We start from the raw sequence: 17,173 nt of genomic DNA, 5'->3' as shown, positions 1-17,173 counted from the left end.
GAGAGGCAGAAGAGAGACAGGGTGGAGAGAGAGGGAAAGAGTGGAGGAGAGGCAGAAGAGAGATGGGAAAGAGAGCGGAGGAGGGGCAGAAGAGAGACAGGGTGGAGAGAGGGAAAGAGAGTGGAGGAGAGAGACGTGGAGAGAGTGGAGGAGGGGCAGAAGAGAGACGTGGAGAGAGGGGGAGTGGAGGAGAGGAAACAGGGAAATGAAAAAAACAGGTGACGCAGCGTGAAATGGATGGCAAGCCAGTTCCGGTTGCCACAGTAACACCTGTGCAAAAGAGCAGAAAAAGCCAGCCCTTTTCCTGTTATGCTGCCACTCAGCCGGCGACGTTCAATACCAGCGAGCCTGACAAGCCACAAGGCGACACGTTCAAATGCACTTCTTAATCCCTAGCCTTTCTCTCCATTGTTCCAGCGGCTTGCTGTACTGTAGCTTCAACCTCAGAGGGATGGAGGAACCAGACAGGGGAACACAGCAGGCAGGGTTGGCCCAGCACACAGATCTTCCAAGGGGAGCGCTGGGCTAGTGGGAATCCTGCCTGTGGTTCCCCTCTCTAGCCGCCTCTCTCCCTCCCAATCCTCATGTCATAGCTAAGCTGATATGACAAACTGTTGAAGTAATTGTGCCAGACTCTGCAGTGCCTAGTCCTACTCAGTGCTCTCCTCCTCGCAAACTTCCTCACTTGCTCTATGCCTGTCTGAGGGTAATAAAGGGATTGAGCTCAGACTCGCAACAATCTTCTTTTGGTGGATCTGTGAATGTGCAGTAGGAAAGCAACACTTCCTCCCTCTCTCTTACGTGAGGCTTCCGGGGGGGGTCTAATGCAGATCAGGAGCCAGACATGAAGCACAGCCAGCCTGAGGAGATGAGTGGAGCTATAGACCAATGACACGGCAGCGAGACACTGGGCAACAGAGCAGAGCGCTGTAGCCTACCTGGCTACCTGCTTTCACCTGGTAATATCCTTATTACTCTGGTGTGAGCACCGCTCAAGGGGACCACTGACTGACTGACCTACTCTGGGGACCAGCGCGGCTCACTTCTCTGTCCACGGGGAAAGGAGGTGCAGCCTGATACAGCCGAGGACACCACGACAGTGCCAGAAGGATACAGTCTGGACACATACAGATATTTACACAGGTATGTGAAAGGGGATACAGAGGATACAATACGAGGCAGATGGTACAGAGTGGATGGATAGAAAACAAAAAGAAAAACCACACAGGTATGTGGGTGCCGGGGCGTTTCATTTACAGCACAGCTCTCCTGTTGAGACAACCTGCCCCCAGGAACAACCTCCCGCAGCATCTCTGCGTCTGTGTTGGTTGTGACTCACCCTACTCGATCTTGCTTTGTTATTCTGGGCTATGGAAGGGGATGGGCAGTGTAATTGGGGGAGGAGAACTAAAGTGGTCCAAGGACGTGATGGAGGCTTTCTAATGAGCCATTTAAATTCTGTCCCTCCCGTGCCGTGGCGTGCTGCAGTGTCTGGCTGGGCTTGTAAACCAGGACAGCTATCTACTATCTCATCTGATCTACAGCTTTGTATGTTGCTGCCTGCCTGCCGCAGTGGTATGGGACACCACCGCTATACTGGAGCCTAGTTGTCAGAGCAGCCAGCTATATTGTAGACTATAGAGTACAGCTAACTCCTGGGCTGCTCACTTCACTATACAGTGCATTCGGAAAGTATTCAGACCCATCGAGTTTTTCCACATTTTCTTACGTTACAGCCTAATTCTAAAATGGATTAAATAAAACATTTTACTCATCAATCTACACGCAATACTCCATATTGGCAAAGCAAAAACCGGTTATTAGATTTTTTTGCAATTGATCCATTGATTTGAGGGCTCGAGTGGTGCAGCGGTCTAAGGCACTGCATCTCAGTGCAAGACACCCTGGTTCGATTCCAAGCTGTATCACAACCGGACGTAATTGGGAGTCCCATAGGGTGGCGCACAATTGACCCAGAGTCATCCGGGTTTGGCCGGGGTAGACCGTCATTGTATATAAGAATTTGTTCTTAACTGACTTGCCTAGTTACATAAAGAATATATATAAAATCATCCTGGAGATGTTTCTACAACTTGGAGTCCACCTGTGGTAAGGTCCCACAGTTGACAGAGCATGTCAGAGCAAACACCAAGCTATGAGGTCAAAGGAATTGTCCGTAGAGCTTCGAGACAGGATTGTGTCAAGACACAGATCTGGTGAAGGGTACCAAAAAATGTCTGCAGCATTGAAGGTCCCCAAGAACACAGTGGCCTCCTCCATTCTTAAATTGAAGAAGTTTGGAACCAACAAGACTCTTCCTAGAGCTGGCCACCCGGACAAACTGAGCAATCGGGAGAAGGGCCTTGGTCAGGGAGTTGACCAAGAACCCAATGGTCACTCTGACAGAGCTCCAGAGTTCCTCTGTGGAGATGGAAAAACCATCCAGAAGGACAATCATCTCTGCAGCACTCCACCAATCAGGCATTTATGGTAGAGTGGCCAGACAGAAGCCACTCTTCAGTAAAAGGCACAAAAGCCCACTTGGAATTTTAAAAGGACTCTCAGACCGTGAGAAACAAGATTCTCTGGTCTGATGAAACCAATATTGAACTCTTTGGGCTGGGACTGGGAGACTAGTCAGGATCAAGGGAAAGATGAACGGAGAAAAGTACAGAGAGACCCTTGATGAAAACCTGCTCCAGAGCAATCAGGACCTCAGACTCGGGCTTCCAACAGGACAACGGTCCTAAGCACACAGCCAAGACAACGCAGGAGTGGCTTCGGGACAAGTCTCTGAATGTTCTTGAGTGGTCCGGCCAGAGCCCGGACTTGAACCCGATCGAATATCTCTGGAGACCTGAAAATAGCTGTGCAGCGACACTCCCCATCCAACCTGACAGAGCTTGAGAGAATCTGCAGAGAAAAGGAGAAACTCACCAAATACAGGTGTGCCAAGCTTGTAGTGTCATACCCAAGAATACTCAAGGCTGTAATCGCTGCCAAAGGTGCTTCAAAGTACTGAGTAAAGGGTCTGAATACTTATGTAAATGTGATTTGCAAAAAATAACTTTTTGCTTTTTCATTATGGGGTATTGTGTGTAGACTGATGAGGGGGGAAAAAAACAATTTGATCTATTTTAGAATAACAGAATGTGGAAAAAGTCAAGGGGTCTGAATAATTTCAGATGCACTGTAAGTTAGAGCAGGGGTTAAACGTTTTTAGCTCAAGTCCCGAATAAAAAAAATGTACTGTCCTCCCGTGACCCAAATAGTCCTCCAACAACCCAAATTAAGAAATTGTGTGCGATTATAGATATATTCTCATAACTCACGACCCACCTCTCACATGCACACTTTTGGTCCCGACACAGTTTAAGAAACTGAGTTGGAGGAAGACGAGAAGGTTTTGGAAACCAGTTACAATAGACTTTCAGGGCAGGGAGAAGAAGCGCTGCATTGCTTTGTGATACACTGGGGCTGAAAATAGTATTTGTGACAGGAGCTTTCATGAGAAATTGACTCATCTGCATCAATTGGGCGGAACGAGGCTGACATTAGGAAAATCTATTCTTCCACCGGTCACCCAAAAATGCTAGGATGGTGGGGTGAAGGGTAGTCTCATACCCTGGTACTGCAGTGTGCCTTTAGCAACACACACACACACACACACACACACTGAGTGATGCAGCATCAGACCACCATCTGGTCTTGAGAGGTAATAGAAAAGAATGGCTTTAATTTCACTCTCCCAGAGTAATTAGGCCATTTATTTTCCGCACTTCATGATTTAAAAGGAGCAGGGGGATGTCGATATTCAGACTATACAGGCAGCAGCATTTCAGACATAGGCTTGTCCGACTCACTTTGCCTTGTGATTTATGAACGACGGCCCGCTACATGGCCTCACTAGGTGCTCTGCTGTAATATATCCCCTCCTGCCATTAATCCTCCTCTGATAACCTTAATACACAAGAAACTTCCACCTTAAAATCATGTGCTGCCTTCTCCACCCTGCATGCCAGGGCTTTGAAAATGCTCCTGCTCAAATAGGCTGCATGTGGTGGGAGATGGTGAACTAGGAATCCGAGACTGACTTATTGACTCTTTGACAACCTTAATATCTCTCCCTGGTTCTCACTCTCATCCGTCATCCTCCTTTCTTCCAGCTGGTGGGAGGGTGTATGATGAGGTCTGGCTGGATGAGACTGGGATGATTGGAATGTAAATAGGACTTCATGATGTAACGAACATGCTTTTTAACGGCGCGGAAAGAAGCAAATCATAACCCCTATTCATATCTAGATTAATTTTGCTACTCCAAATTGGCTCATTATAGAAGGATCTACATTTAAAAAATGATCCAGCTCTCTCCATGGCTAATTTAGTCCTCCTGCCTTTTTTAAACTTCAAACATTTATTGAGACTTTGAACCAACCAACTTTCCCTCTTGCACACTAATACTGTATGCTAAATAATCTTACTAACTCAACCTTTCTTTTACACACAGTAGTCTTTCCCTCCATATCTGGCAAGGTATCACGATACACATCTGAAAAATCACAGCTCTGCCTTTGTCCCCCTCAACGACCCTGACCCAATTAATCTCAATAATATGGAGTCGTGCACATATATGCATATTAACACTTATACATTTAATCTCTATGAGCTCTGCAGGAACTCTATTACACTGGCGTTTGCCCTGCAGCTCCAAGTCCCCTCGTCCCCTTGCCCATTTCCACCTTCTACTCCTTTCCCCAGAGTCTTCTCTTTTACCCAATGGTGTTTGAGCAGTAATTTGTCATCTCCCTCCGAGCGTAACTAAGATGAGATGGCAGGCCCTCGGGGTGGCTAGCTGATACCACCTGAGCAACCTGCATTTCCCTTTACGTAACTGCTGCAGGTTCTGAGGGGGGGAGGAAGGAACAATGGAATACTCAGCTGGGGAATACAGAAAGTTAAAAGAAAAAAAAGATAAGATTCCTCCGAGGGGAAAGAGATGCATTAATCATAACAATACCCTCAGAAGACAACCTCCATTACATCAGCAGCTGGGTAGGACAGGCACTCAGGAGGAGTAGACACTAGGCAGTCAGCACCACTAAATCTAAAGCTATAGGCAGATCTTGCTGGAGGGGGCCCTGCCATTGTGCCTTGCTGCGCTGTACTGTGCTGCCTGCCAGGGCTTCCCACGCTCACAGATCAGCCCTGGGCACACAGCACAGGCAAACCAAGAACATCTCCTGATCCATGCCCATCTCATTCTCAGGTCCCCTGAGATGTTTTCCCAAGGAACACTCTCCAACATCACAGTAGAGAATACCACTAGGCAAAAATTAAGAATTTCACTAAGTCACGAGAACAGAGACGAGGACCGGGGGAAAAATTTGCCTACCAAACAAACAAAACAGAGTCTACACTGTTTTTACATGAAATTTAAAAACACTCAAAATGTCTGACCACTTGGTCCACTTGGGAGTAAATGTAGGCCTTGCAAGTTACGCATTTCACTGTACTTGTGCATGCGACAAATAAAACTTGAACTAATAGAGAAAACATAATTAATTTCATAATATGTCTGTTTTCCCCGTGACAGTTTACAAATGTCCTGCATGTTGAAAATGGGCATGCCCATACATGGGACAAGATTGTGTTGTCAACTACATGGTATCTATCAGGTGACACTTCTGACCATAAACGAATAACCGCTTCTACAAAATGATGAGCACAAAAGCAATTACACCGTGAAATAAACAATATGAAAATGGAACAATAAAATCCCACATCTGAGGGAAGGGCCATCTCTGTGTCCAGTCATGCCTTGAAGCTATACTGTGGAGGACTGAGCTACGAGGTGAGAAAATAAGGGACCATGCTTATAATAGCCTAACATGTCTTCACACATCACAGCATCACACATCACTCCCTGGGTACATGTTAACTGCGGTTCCTCACAACCCCCCTCTCCCGTCCCTGTTATTCATTTATTTTATTCCCCATAGAACACCAGAATCAGAATCTCATCGGTAAAACACACTCAAACACACTACTGTGTAGAATTAGTGTGGATCTTTCTCATCCTGGCGCACCAACCCACAACGGCCTGCAGTATGAAGTCTGAAGGTCAGCAGCGCCAAGTCAGGTAATACTGTGGTATTGTGTGTGTGAGGCTGTGTGCATGCTGTTATTGTGTTGGTGATGTCTTATCTGCAGAAATGGTCTCTGAGCGCTATCTTGGGGGGAACAAAATGGAGGTAGACCATTGGACCAAATTAAACAAGCAGAGCAATCACCAAACCAATCAATCACCGAACTCCTGTTTAGTCATTACAGGTGGGGAGAGAGAGGGGAGATGATTTCCTTCAAGGTTGGGCTGTTTATGATGATCTTACCCATGCAGCAACATTATGGAAACACACATCTGCGTAATCAAGGCTATCATGTCCTTTAGCCGGGTCTGTTTTTCGCTCTCTTTGTCATTCTAGACTAGACGTCCTCTGCAGAATAGTGGGAGAGGGATGAGCAGGGGGTAGCAGCTGTGAGTTTAGCCTCCCGTTGAGTGGTTGCTGATGCTAACTGCTCTAGGAACGGTCAGTTTTTGCATAGTGGGGTGTTAACAAAACAGTGTTGCTCTGACCCATTGATGGACTCGCTACCACAAATAAAATAATCCACCATTAAATTTTCTAATGGTTATTATTGTAATATTATTGTATGCCTATTGTTTTCAGTATATCTGACATGAGATTGTAGGTGTTGGGTAGACTGGTAAATATAATGTTGATTAAACAATACTTCGCAGGCTGCAATGGGTTAATTATTACGAATCCCATGGTTGAAAGAAACTCGGCAGCTCGTGGACCGTTATTTGGGGGTTGTGCTGTCCAGAAAAAAGTTGAGACGTCCCTACCCTTACCCTAGAACTAACCATTTCACTAACATTAACCCTAACCTTACCAGTTTTAAATGTCAACTTCAACCGGAGTTGGGACGTCCCAATGATCCCGTTTAGACTATTCCGTTATTTGGGGGTTTCAATAGTTAGTGGTAAGTAAAGTTAGCCAAAGTTGAAATTTATTTTGCTTAAACATTTGAGTATGGAGGTAAGACCAGTGAAGCATGATCGGTGTCATTATGAAAACAGGGGTATCTGTCACATTATTAGGCTAAATGTAAAACATTTGTGAACAGTTTAGCTAGCTAGGCTAACGTTAATAGATCATTAATGTAACGCTAACGTAAGCCAACAATGCGCACTGTTTCAGATCAATAGCTAGCTATCTAGCTAGTTATGACAAACAATCCGCTAGCTCGATGCAAAGTCTTGTAGCCAGCTAATAATATGGGTCAATATTGGAATGAAGAAGCACTGGCTCATGATTGATTGCGGTTTGACTTGTGCTGGTCCGCTTAGCTGGTCCATAACAACACGTCTGCTTGTTCATCATCTGCTGCATATATGAAGCATCGAGTGACAAGTGCACTGCCAACACCAACTCAATTACAATGTAACGCACACAGACAAATAAATATAGTGTGGTGACAGTTTACATACACACAAAACCAGGTACGGTGTGTCAGTGTAAAGCTGGTGTACGGTTTGCCGTAGTGAATTTAATGGTCCACTATTCTGTATTAACTCAGCTCACGAGCCAAGTGACGTAGAGAGAGTATTCTACGTCACTGAACGGGAAGCAAAGCATCCCCTCTTCAGAAGCGCCAAGCAAGCATGTGTGGTCTACCACTGGCTATGATGTCCTCTAATATACTGTTGCTAAGGAAATGGATGAAATGAATGGATCCCTAAGGCTGAAATCCTCCTCGCCCCCTCCTCACCCCGTGTTTTTGTGTTTACAGAAATCACTGCGAACAACCTGACGCGTCAAAAGGAGCTCTGCACCAGCCGAGGTAAGGACCTTAACATTGCTCTCTCTTGCTGTACATTGTAAAACATTATAATTAAACCGATGGTTTGCCCTTGTACACTTACTGCAGGCAAGAATAATCAATACATTTTAAATGAAAAGCAATACTGCAATTTTGAGAATTTCTTAAAAAGGAGAAAATAAGGTCTAATTTCAAACTTTTACATTAAAAAAAAAAAAAAAACGAAAATCTATATTATTGTATCAGTGTAAAATTATTTAAAAATGTAACAATTTACCTTGTGTTAATATATTGAAGTCACTGTGGTTGGGTAACCTCATTGTAGTGAGGTGAAGAGGACACTGCAGCTTTAAGTCCACATATTGAGCGTTGCAAATATCAGAAACTCATTCTCCTCTCCAGTAACAGTTGAGGCGCTGGCACAAGGAAGAGGCAGGCGCAACAGAAAATGCCCACACGCACTAAAACCTGTGTCTCCTTCTCCAATAATTAGCCAGAGCGGTCTCTCTCTCCAATTGGTCCGGTTTCACGCTCTCCTTTGTTCTTGTAAAAAAAAATTGTCTGTGCGTGTGTGGGGTAAGTGAGGGGAAAGAGAAAGACAGACAGAGAGAGCTGCTTAATTCATTTTCTCATTCTTGTCTTCTTTCCTCTACAGTCCATTGGAGCCGGCACTGAGGGACTGAGTCGTCGGCTGCTGCCAGCTCTAGCACCAGAATCCTCTATAGCCGTCTGGGGTGAGGAGCCGAGGTGCCTGGCTGGGGCTGGGTGGATGGTGCCTGGAGGAGGAGGGGGCCACGGCAGAAGGAGGGGAATGGCATCCACAGGCATGCAGATCTTTGCCTTCGTCCTGGCGTTGCTGGGCATCATGGGGGCCATGGTGGCTACGCTGCTGCCCAATTGGAAGGTGAGCGCCGATGTGGGCTCCAACATCATCACGGCCATCTCCCAGATGCAGGGGCTGTGGATGGACTGCACCTGGTACAGTACCGGCATGTTCAGCTGCACCTTGAAGTACTCGGTGCTGTCGCTGCCTGCCTACCTGCAGACTGCCCGCACCACCATGGTGCTGTCCTGTGTGATGGCTGCCATGGGCCTGTGCCTGGCATCCCTGGGGCTTAAATGTACCCGCTGGGGGGGCGGCCGGCGCTCCAAGAGGCACGCGGCCATCGCCAGCGGGGGCTGCTTCATCGCCGCCGGCTTCCTGTGTCTGGTGCCCGCTTCCTGGTTCACCAACGAGGTCATCACTAACTTCCTGGACCGCAGCGTGCACGAGAGCAATAAGTTTGAGCCCGGGGGCGCCGTGTACGTGGCCTTCCTGTCGGCAGGCTTCCTCTTTGTGGGGGGGTCCATCTTCTGTGTGTCGTGCTCGGGGAAGAGGCCCGGCCACCAGGAGATGATCTTGCTGCCGCCCCCTGATAAACTCTTACTGCAGCAGCAACAGCACCTCCTACAGCAACAGCAGCAGGACCAGCACCAGTACTGCTCCCTCTCCCCACTAGACAATAAAACAGGCTACAGTCTGCAGGACTATGTGTAGGCTAAAGCAACACCATGCGCTACTGTTAGGCAGTTTGGGGAAATCGCTGCGTCTTACATGTAGTACACCAACCAACCAAGCTCTTAAAGAGGAGGAGGAGATGAGAGAGGGGGAAGGACTTTGAGGGTGTTTCCCCCCCCCCCCCCCGTTGTAGCTCTCTCTCTCCCCTTTCTTTACTTTCTGTTCTATGAGCACAAGCAGTGGAGGTATTCCCTGAGCAGCCCCTTGGAACAGACAGACGGATGGTGAATGTGAAATGCAGCGCAGCCGGAGGACGAAGGAAGGCGCTGCAGCTGAACAAATGCAGATACCCCAGCGATCATCAGTAAATCACATGAGTTCCCGGGGGAATGGGTTAGCTGATAGACTCCTTTTCCATTTCCTTACCAAAGGTTTGAATTGATAAGCATTCATTTAGTTTGCTAAGTCGGCAATATTGATATTATTGTCTCAAAGAGGCAATAACAGTACGTGGAATTCCCTTTTCATTAGCAAGCCATTGTAGTTTTCAACCATCCACAAGATATGGTAGTTGTTGGAACTGATTTAATAAATTGTCTTATTTTTGGTAGCGAATAGACATTGATATCTTGCCTAAGCATGCTGTCTGGAGCCTGTCTGTGTATAATGCAGAGGAATGCCTGCCTGGTAGAGAATGAGACGTACGTAGTGTAACCAAACACAATGCCTGTGCCTAAAAAGATGTAGTACATTATCCTTCCCGGGAAAATTGTTCAAAAGAGGACTGTCAGGATGAGTAAGTAGGGTGCTGGGCTTGGAGATGGAACAGAACTGCAGACAAACCCACCCCTGGATCTCACCCTGCAGGTAGACACACAGAGAGGGAGAAACGGAGCGAGAGAGAGAGAGAGAGCCTCCCCCATCCAGCAGAGTGGACTGTCTGACATGTTTGTTGCTTTCCCATTTAGCTCCAAAAACAAGCTGCCTTCTTGGGCTAGGCTACACGCTACTGATTTCATGCATTAGGCATACAAATGAACACACACACCCACATACATACAGTTCACACCCACATAGAGTACACAAACACCCATACACAGATACAAAACCGCACACATACACACAGATACAGAAACCCCCACACATGCTCACAAACACACACTCTACCTTTTTGACACACTGGGCTGCATGTGCTTTTCATCCTGCTGTCCGCCTCCTCACTGCCATGGAAACGGAATCCTGTGCCCCAATGTCTTTATTGTCTGGGGTGTGTTTGTGTCATCCAGTGCTTTGAGGTTGGGTAGGGGGGCATCTCTCTCTGCATGGCCCCATAAGCCTTGTGCAGAACCTCCACACATACAGAGCTGCTCCACTAATCCCCTTTATTACCCCAGTGACATGAGGCACCAAGCCACTGTTACACCCAGGTCTGTCTGGGAAATGCTCTCTTTTTGTTGTCCTTCATTAGTGTCTTTCATGTGCAATTAGGGTTGATGGGGAAAATGGCTGTGTTTTGAAAAATCTGGCTGATTATTGGAATTGTATGATGGCATAGAGAGAGGCTTTGAATGGTCATGGTTTGACTGCAGTAGTGTGGTAGATTTGCCTCCAAATCTAGAAATGGTTCGGGTCATTCCTCCATATGTGACTTGTTTACCAAGTCCGTCAGCAGTACATATGCTACCATGTAATACCTGCAAGAGACATGCAGCTGAAGTTCAAGGACGTTCTGTGCCTTTCTGTTCTTTCCTTCCTGTCAACCTCTTTTACCATTTCTCTCTACCTACAGTGGGGCAAAAAAGTATTTAGTCAGCCACCAATTGTCCAAGTTCTCCCACTTAAAAAGATGAGAGAGGCCTGTAAATTTCATCATAGGTACACTTCAACTATGACAGACAAAATGAGAAAAGAAAATCCAGAAAATCACATTGTATGAATTTTTATGAATTCATTTGCAAATTATGGTGGAAAATAAGTATTTGGTCACCTACAAACAAGCAAGATTTCTGGCTCTCACAGACCTGTAACAACTTCTTTAAGAGGCTCCTCTGTCCTCCACTCGTTACCTATATTAATGGCACCTGTTTGAACTTGTTATCAGTATAAAAGACACCTGTCCACAACCTCAAACAGTCACACTCCAAACTCCACTATGGCCAAGACCAAAGAGCTGTCAAAGGACACCAGAAACAAAATTGTAGACCTGCACCAGGCTGGGAAGACTGAATCTGCAATAGGTAAGCAGCTTGGTTTGAAGAAATCAACTGTGGGAGCAATTATTAGGAAATGGAAGACATACAAGACCACTGATAATCTCCCTCGATCTGGGGCTCCACGCAAGATCTCACCCCGTGGGGTCAAAATGATCACAAGAACGGTGAGCAAAAATCCCAGAACCACACGGGGGGACCTAGTAAATGACCTACAGAGAGCTGGGACCAAAGTAACAAAGCCTACCATCAGTTAACACACTACGCCGCCAGGGACTCAAATCCTGCAGTGCCAGACGTGTCCCCCTGCTTAAGCCAGTACATGTCCAGGCCCGTCTGAAGTTTGCTAGAGAGCATTTGGATGATCCAGAAGAATATTGGGAGAATGTCATATGGTCAGATGAAACCAAAATATAACCTTTTGGTAAAAACTCAACTCGTCGTGTTTGGAGGACAAAGAATGCTGAGTTGCATCCAAAGAACACCATACCTACTGTGAAGCATGGGGGTGGAAACATCATGCTTTGGGGCTGTTTTTCTGCAAAGGGACCAGGACGACTGATCCGTGTAAAGGAAAGAATGAATGGGGCCATGTATCGTGAGATTTTGAGTGAAAACCTCCTTCCATCAGCAAGGGCATTGAAGATGAAACGTGGCTGGGTCTTTCAGCATGACAATGATCCCAAACACACCGCCCGGGCAACGAAGGAGTGGCTTCGTAAGAAGCATTTCAAGGTCCTGGAGTGGCCTAGCCAGTCTCCAGATCTCAACCCCATAGAAAATCTTTGGAGGGAGTTGAAAGTCCGTGTTGCCCAGCAACAGCCCCAAAACATCACTGCTCTAGAGGAGATCTGCATGGAGGAATGGGCCAAAATACCAGCAACAGTGTGTGAAAACCTTGTGAAGACTTACAGAAAATGTTTGACCCCTGTCAAAGTATTGAGATAAACTTTTGTTATTGACCAAATACTTATTTTCCACCAAAATTTGCAAATAAATTCATAAAAAATCCTACAATGTGATTTTCTGGATTTTTTTCCTAATTTTGTCTGTCATAGTTGAAGTGTACCTATGATGAAAATTACAGGCCTCTCTCATCTTTTTAAGTGGGAGAACTTGCACAATTGGTGGCTGACTAAATACCTTTTTGCCCCACTGTATATCCCCCTTTTACTCAAGTCTTTCTCTTTGACTAACAGGGAACACTTTTGCATGTTGAGAGCATGCTGGCCAGCACACACACTGACACACCACCCCTGCTGCCTACTCATATGTCAAGGGTGCTATTGCACATTAACAGTCACATTCTCATGTGTGTCTAACAAAGCTGAGAGGAGATGGAGGTAGGTAGTCTCCGGCCTGATATGGCTTCTCTGGTGACAGGCCCTGGCAGTGGCCCTCTCATACATTGTTTCCTATGGGGAGAGCAGATGGCTAAGCCCAGCTCGCCTCCTTCAGGCAACGGGGGCATCGCCACAGGCATCACTTTAGGCCCTGGAAGCCCGGAAGGGACAGGTTTCACACCCCTAGCAACATGCCAGGGACAGAGCAGAGGGGACCGGACGGGCATCCGTACAATAACACACTTCCCCAACCCCTGCCAGCCCTTACGAATGCAATAAATGAAGACAAGAATGTGAATGTGCCCTCGTTAACAAACTGAACACATACAACACATACAGGGCCAGTCAAAAGAAGAGACACCTACTTATTCTGTGGTCTTTATTTTTACTATTTTCTACATTGTAGAATAGTGAAGACATCAAAACTATGAAATAACACATATGGAATCATGTAGTAACCAGAAAAAGTGTAACAAATCAAAATCTATTTTAGATTTTAGATTATTTAAAGTAGCCATCCTTAGCCTTGATGACAGCTTTGCATACTGTTGGCATTCTCTCAACCAGCTTCATGAGGAATGCTTTTCCAACAGTCTTGAAGGAGTTCCCACATATGCTGAGCACTTGTTGGCTGCTTTTCCTTCACTCTGTTGTCCAACTCATCCCAAACCATCTCAATTGGGTTGAGGTTGGGTGATTGTGGAGGCCAGGTCATCTGATACAGCACCATCACTCTCCTTGGTCAAATATCCCTTACACAGCCTGGAAGTGTGTTTTGGGTCATTGTCCTGTTGAAAAACAAATGATAGTCCCACTAAGCGCAAACCAGATGGGATGGCGTATCGCTGCAGAATGCTGTGGTAGCCATGCTGGTTAAGTTTGCCTTGAATTCTAAATAAATTACAGATAGTGTCACCAGCAAAGCACCCCCACACCATCACTCCTCCATGCTTCATGGTGGGAACCACACATGCGGAGATCATCCGTTCACCTACTCCGTGTCTCACAAAGACACGGCAGTTGGAACCAAAAATCTCAAATTTGACTCATCAGACCAAAGGACATATTTCCACTGGTCTAATGTCCATTGCTTGTGATTCTTGGCCAAAGCAAGTTTATTCTTCTTATAGGTGTCCTTTAGTAGTGGTTTTAATTCAAGTCTCTTCTAAACAGTTGATGTTGAGATGTGTCTGTTACTTGAACTCTGTGAAGCATTTATTTGGGCTGCAATTTCTGAGGCTGGTAACTATTTTTTATTTATTTTACCTTTATTTAACTAGACAAGTCAGTTAACAACAAATACTTATTTTCAATGACGGCCTAGGAACAGTGGGTTAACTGCCTTGTTCAGGGTCAGAATGACAGATTTTTACCTTGTCAGTTCGGGGATTCAATCTTGCAACCTTTCAGTTACAAGTCCAACCACTAGGCTACCTGCCGCCCCTAATGAACTTATCCTCTGCAGCAGAGGTAACTCTGGGTCTTCCTTTCCTGTGGTGGTCTTCATGAGAGACAGTTTCATCATAGCGCTTGATGGTTTTTGCGACTGCACTTGAAGAAACCTTCAAAGTTCTTGACATTTTCCGTATTGACTGACCTTCATGTCTTAAATAAAGTAATGATGGACTGTCATTTCTCTTTGCTTATTTGAGATGTTCTTACCATAATATGGACTTGGTCTTTTACCAAATAGGGCTATCTTCTGTATACCACCCCTACCTTGTCACAACCACTGATTAGCTCAAATGCATTAAGAAGAAATTCCACGAATTAACTTTTAATAAGCCACACCTGTTAATTGAAATGCATTCCAGGTGACTACCTCATGAAGCTGAGAGAATGCCAAGCGTGTGCAAAGCTGTCATCAAGGCAAAGGGTGGCTACGTTGAAAAATTTATTTAACACTTTTCTGGTTACTACATGATTCCATATGTGTTATTTCATAGTTTTGATGTCTTCACTACTATTCTACAATGTAGAAAATAGTAAAAATAAAGAAAAACCCTTGAATGAGTAGGTGTCCAAACTTTTGACTGGTACTGTATGCGTTTGAGAAAGTGCCAAATCAACTCATGTCAAGTCTGATCCGGTGTTGTACTTCATGCGGTTTACTTTTTATTCTACGTGTTTGTATATAAATTCTATATTCGCAAATGTTTTATGGATTCATTGTTTGTTGTGCAAGACTAAGTTGCGTAAACTAGGCAATCGTTTACAGTAGGATGCAGCTTTCCAGGGTTGGTTTTTCAACCTTATTATTCCAAAGCACACAATTCCAGAGGCATAAACAATTTTAGTTTAAATCGGGAAAGACTTGCACACTTTATTTTTTTTGTTATGTTTAAATCATGCTTCAGGATTTCCTCATTACAACTCTGCAGATAACTGTACACATTTGTCTAGGAAATTTGTGGACCTAATTATAAAAACATTTTTCTGGCAAGCTAACATGCTTTCCTATTTCATTCAAACGTCTTATGTTCATACACTATCTTCTTCAGGAGAAGACTACTCAATTGCACCTTTGCTTGTGTTACCTTGTTTGACAGCAGTTTGTTTCAAGTGGCTGAGCATTGCAAAGTCCTCTGGACCGGTTCAAGTGCACATAACACAACTGGCAGTCTGAAAAACAGTAAAGCCATTTCTGTCTGATGCGATTTGAGCCGGCCAATGTGAGCTGGAGGTTTGTTTCGTTATATAGATGTGCAGCCTGTTCATCAGCCAGCGCACCATTTCATTAGCTTAAAAGTGAAAACAAAGAACAGCCTCTAGATGTCTAAACAGTTGCCACTCTCCTGCAGAAACCAAGACAAGAGTTATCATTTTGATAATTGCAGCTTATTTTTGTGGATGCACTTCTTAAATTTGCCAGAGGATTATCAACCGTTCAAATGTTCTGGTAACTGTTGTCTCAATGTGCTTGTGCAAGTAGGCTAGTTATATTTTTTACTAATAAAACTATTTTGTGGAAGCAACACGCCTTTATTCAATCGTGTATGTGTTTGGGTGTGAGAACAGTTTGGGGTGGCTGTCGGCTACCAGCAAAAAAACATGTAAAAAAAGGTTTCCGGATGGAATGGGATGTGCTGCGCATAGTCAGGGTTGCAGTCAGGCTGTTCAGTGTTCCTATAGCCCCTAGATAGATGTCTATCTACACACACACACAGTTGAAGTCGAACGTTTACATACACTTATGTTGGAGTCATTAAAAATCATTTTTCAACCATTCCACAAATTTCTTGTTAACAAACTATAGTTTTGGCAAGTCAGTTAGGACATCTACTTTGCGCATGACACAAGTCATTTTCCCAACAATTGTTTACGGACAGATTATTTCACTTACAATTCACTGTATCACAATTCCAGTGGGTCAGAAGTTTACATACACTAAGTTGACTGTCCCTTTAAACAGCTTAGAAAATTCCAGAAAATTATGTCATGGCTTTAGAAGCTTCTGATAGGCTAATTGACATAATTTGAGTCAATTGGAGGTGTACCTGTGGATGTATTTCAAGGCCTACCTTCTAACTCAGTGCCTCTTTGCTTGACATCATGGGAAAATCGAAAGAAATCAGCCAAGACCTCAGAAAAAGTCTGGTTCATCCTTGGGAGCAATTTCCAATGAATGTTAAATGTCAGAATAATAGTAGAGAGAATGATTTATTTCAGCTTGTATATCTCATCACATTCCCAGTGGGTCAGAAGTTTACATACACTCAATTAGTATTTGGTAGCATTGCCTTTGAATTGTTTAACTTAGGTCAAATGTTTCGGGTAGCCTTCCACAAGCTTCCCACAATAAGTTGGGTGAATTTTGGCCTATTTCCTCCTGACAGAGCTGGTGTAACTGAGTCAGGTTTGTATGCCTCCTTGCTCGCACACACTTTCAGTTCTTTTCTATAGGATTGAGGTCAAGGTTTATGATGGCCACTCCAATACCTTGACTTGGTTGTCCTTAAGCCATTTTGCCACAACTTTGTAAGTATGCTTGGGGTCATTGTCCATTTGGAAGACCCATTTGCGACCAAGTTTCAACTTCCTGACTGATGTCTTGAGATGTTGCTTCAATATATCCACATAATTTTCCTACCTCATGATGCCATCTATTTTGTGAAGTGCACCAGTCCCTCCTGCAGCAAAGCACCCCCACAACATGATGCTGCCACCCCTGTGCTTCACGGTTGAGATGGTGTCCTTCGGCTTGCAAGCCTCCCCCTTTTACCTCCAAACATAACGAT

At 45.0% G+C, this 17,173-nt stretch overlaps 1 protein-coding gene and 1 pseudogene across 1 annotated transcript in view; one reads left to right on the top strand and one right to left on the bottom strand.

Moving 5' to 3' along the window:
* The window catches only part of LOC129812698 (dimethyladenosine transferase 1, mitochondrial-like), a 44,362-nt gene that overhangs the window by 2,347 nt on the left and 24,842 nt on the right, over positions 1-17,173 (bottom strand).
* Positions 625-15,920, top strand: LOC129812699 (claudin-20-like; annotated as a pseudogene).

This window comes from Salvelinus fontinalis, chromosome 16 (assembly GCF_029448725.1).
Source record: "Salvelinus fontinalis isolate EN_2023a chromosome 16, ASM2944872v1, whole genome shotgun sequence".
NCBI classification, from domain to species: Eukaryota; Metazoa; Chordata; class Actinopteri; order Salmoniformes; family Salmonidae; genus Salvelinus; species Salvelinus fontinalis.
This window is presented reverse-complemented; position numbering and strand designations above follow the sequence as displayed.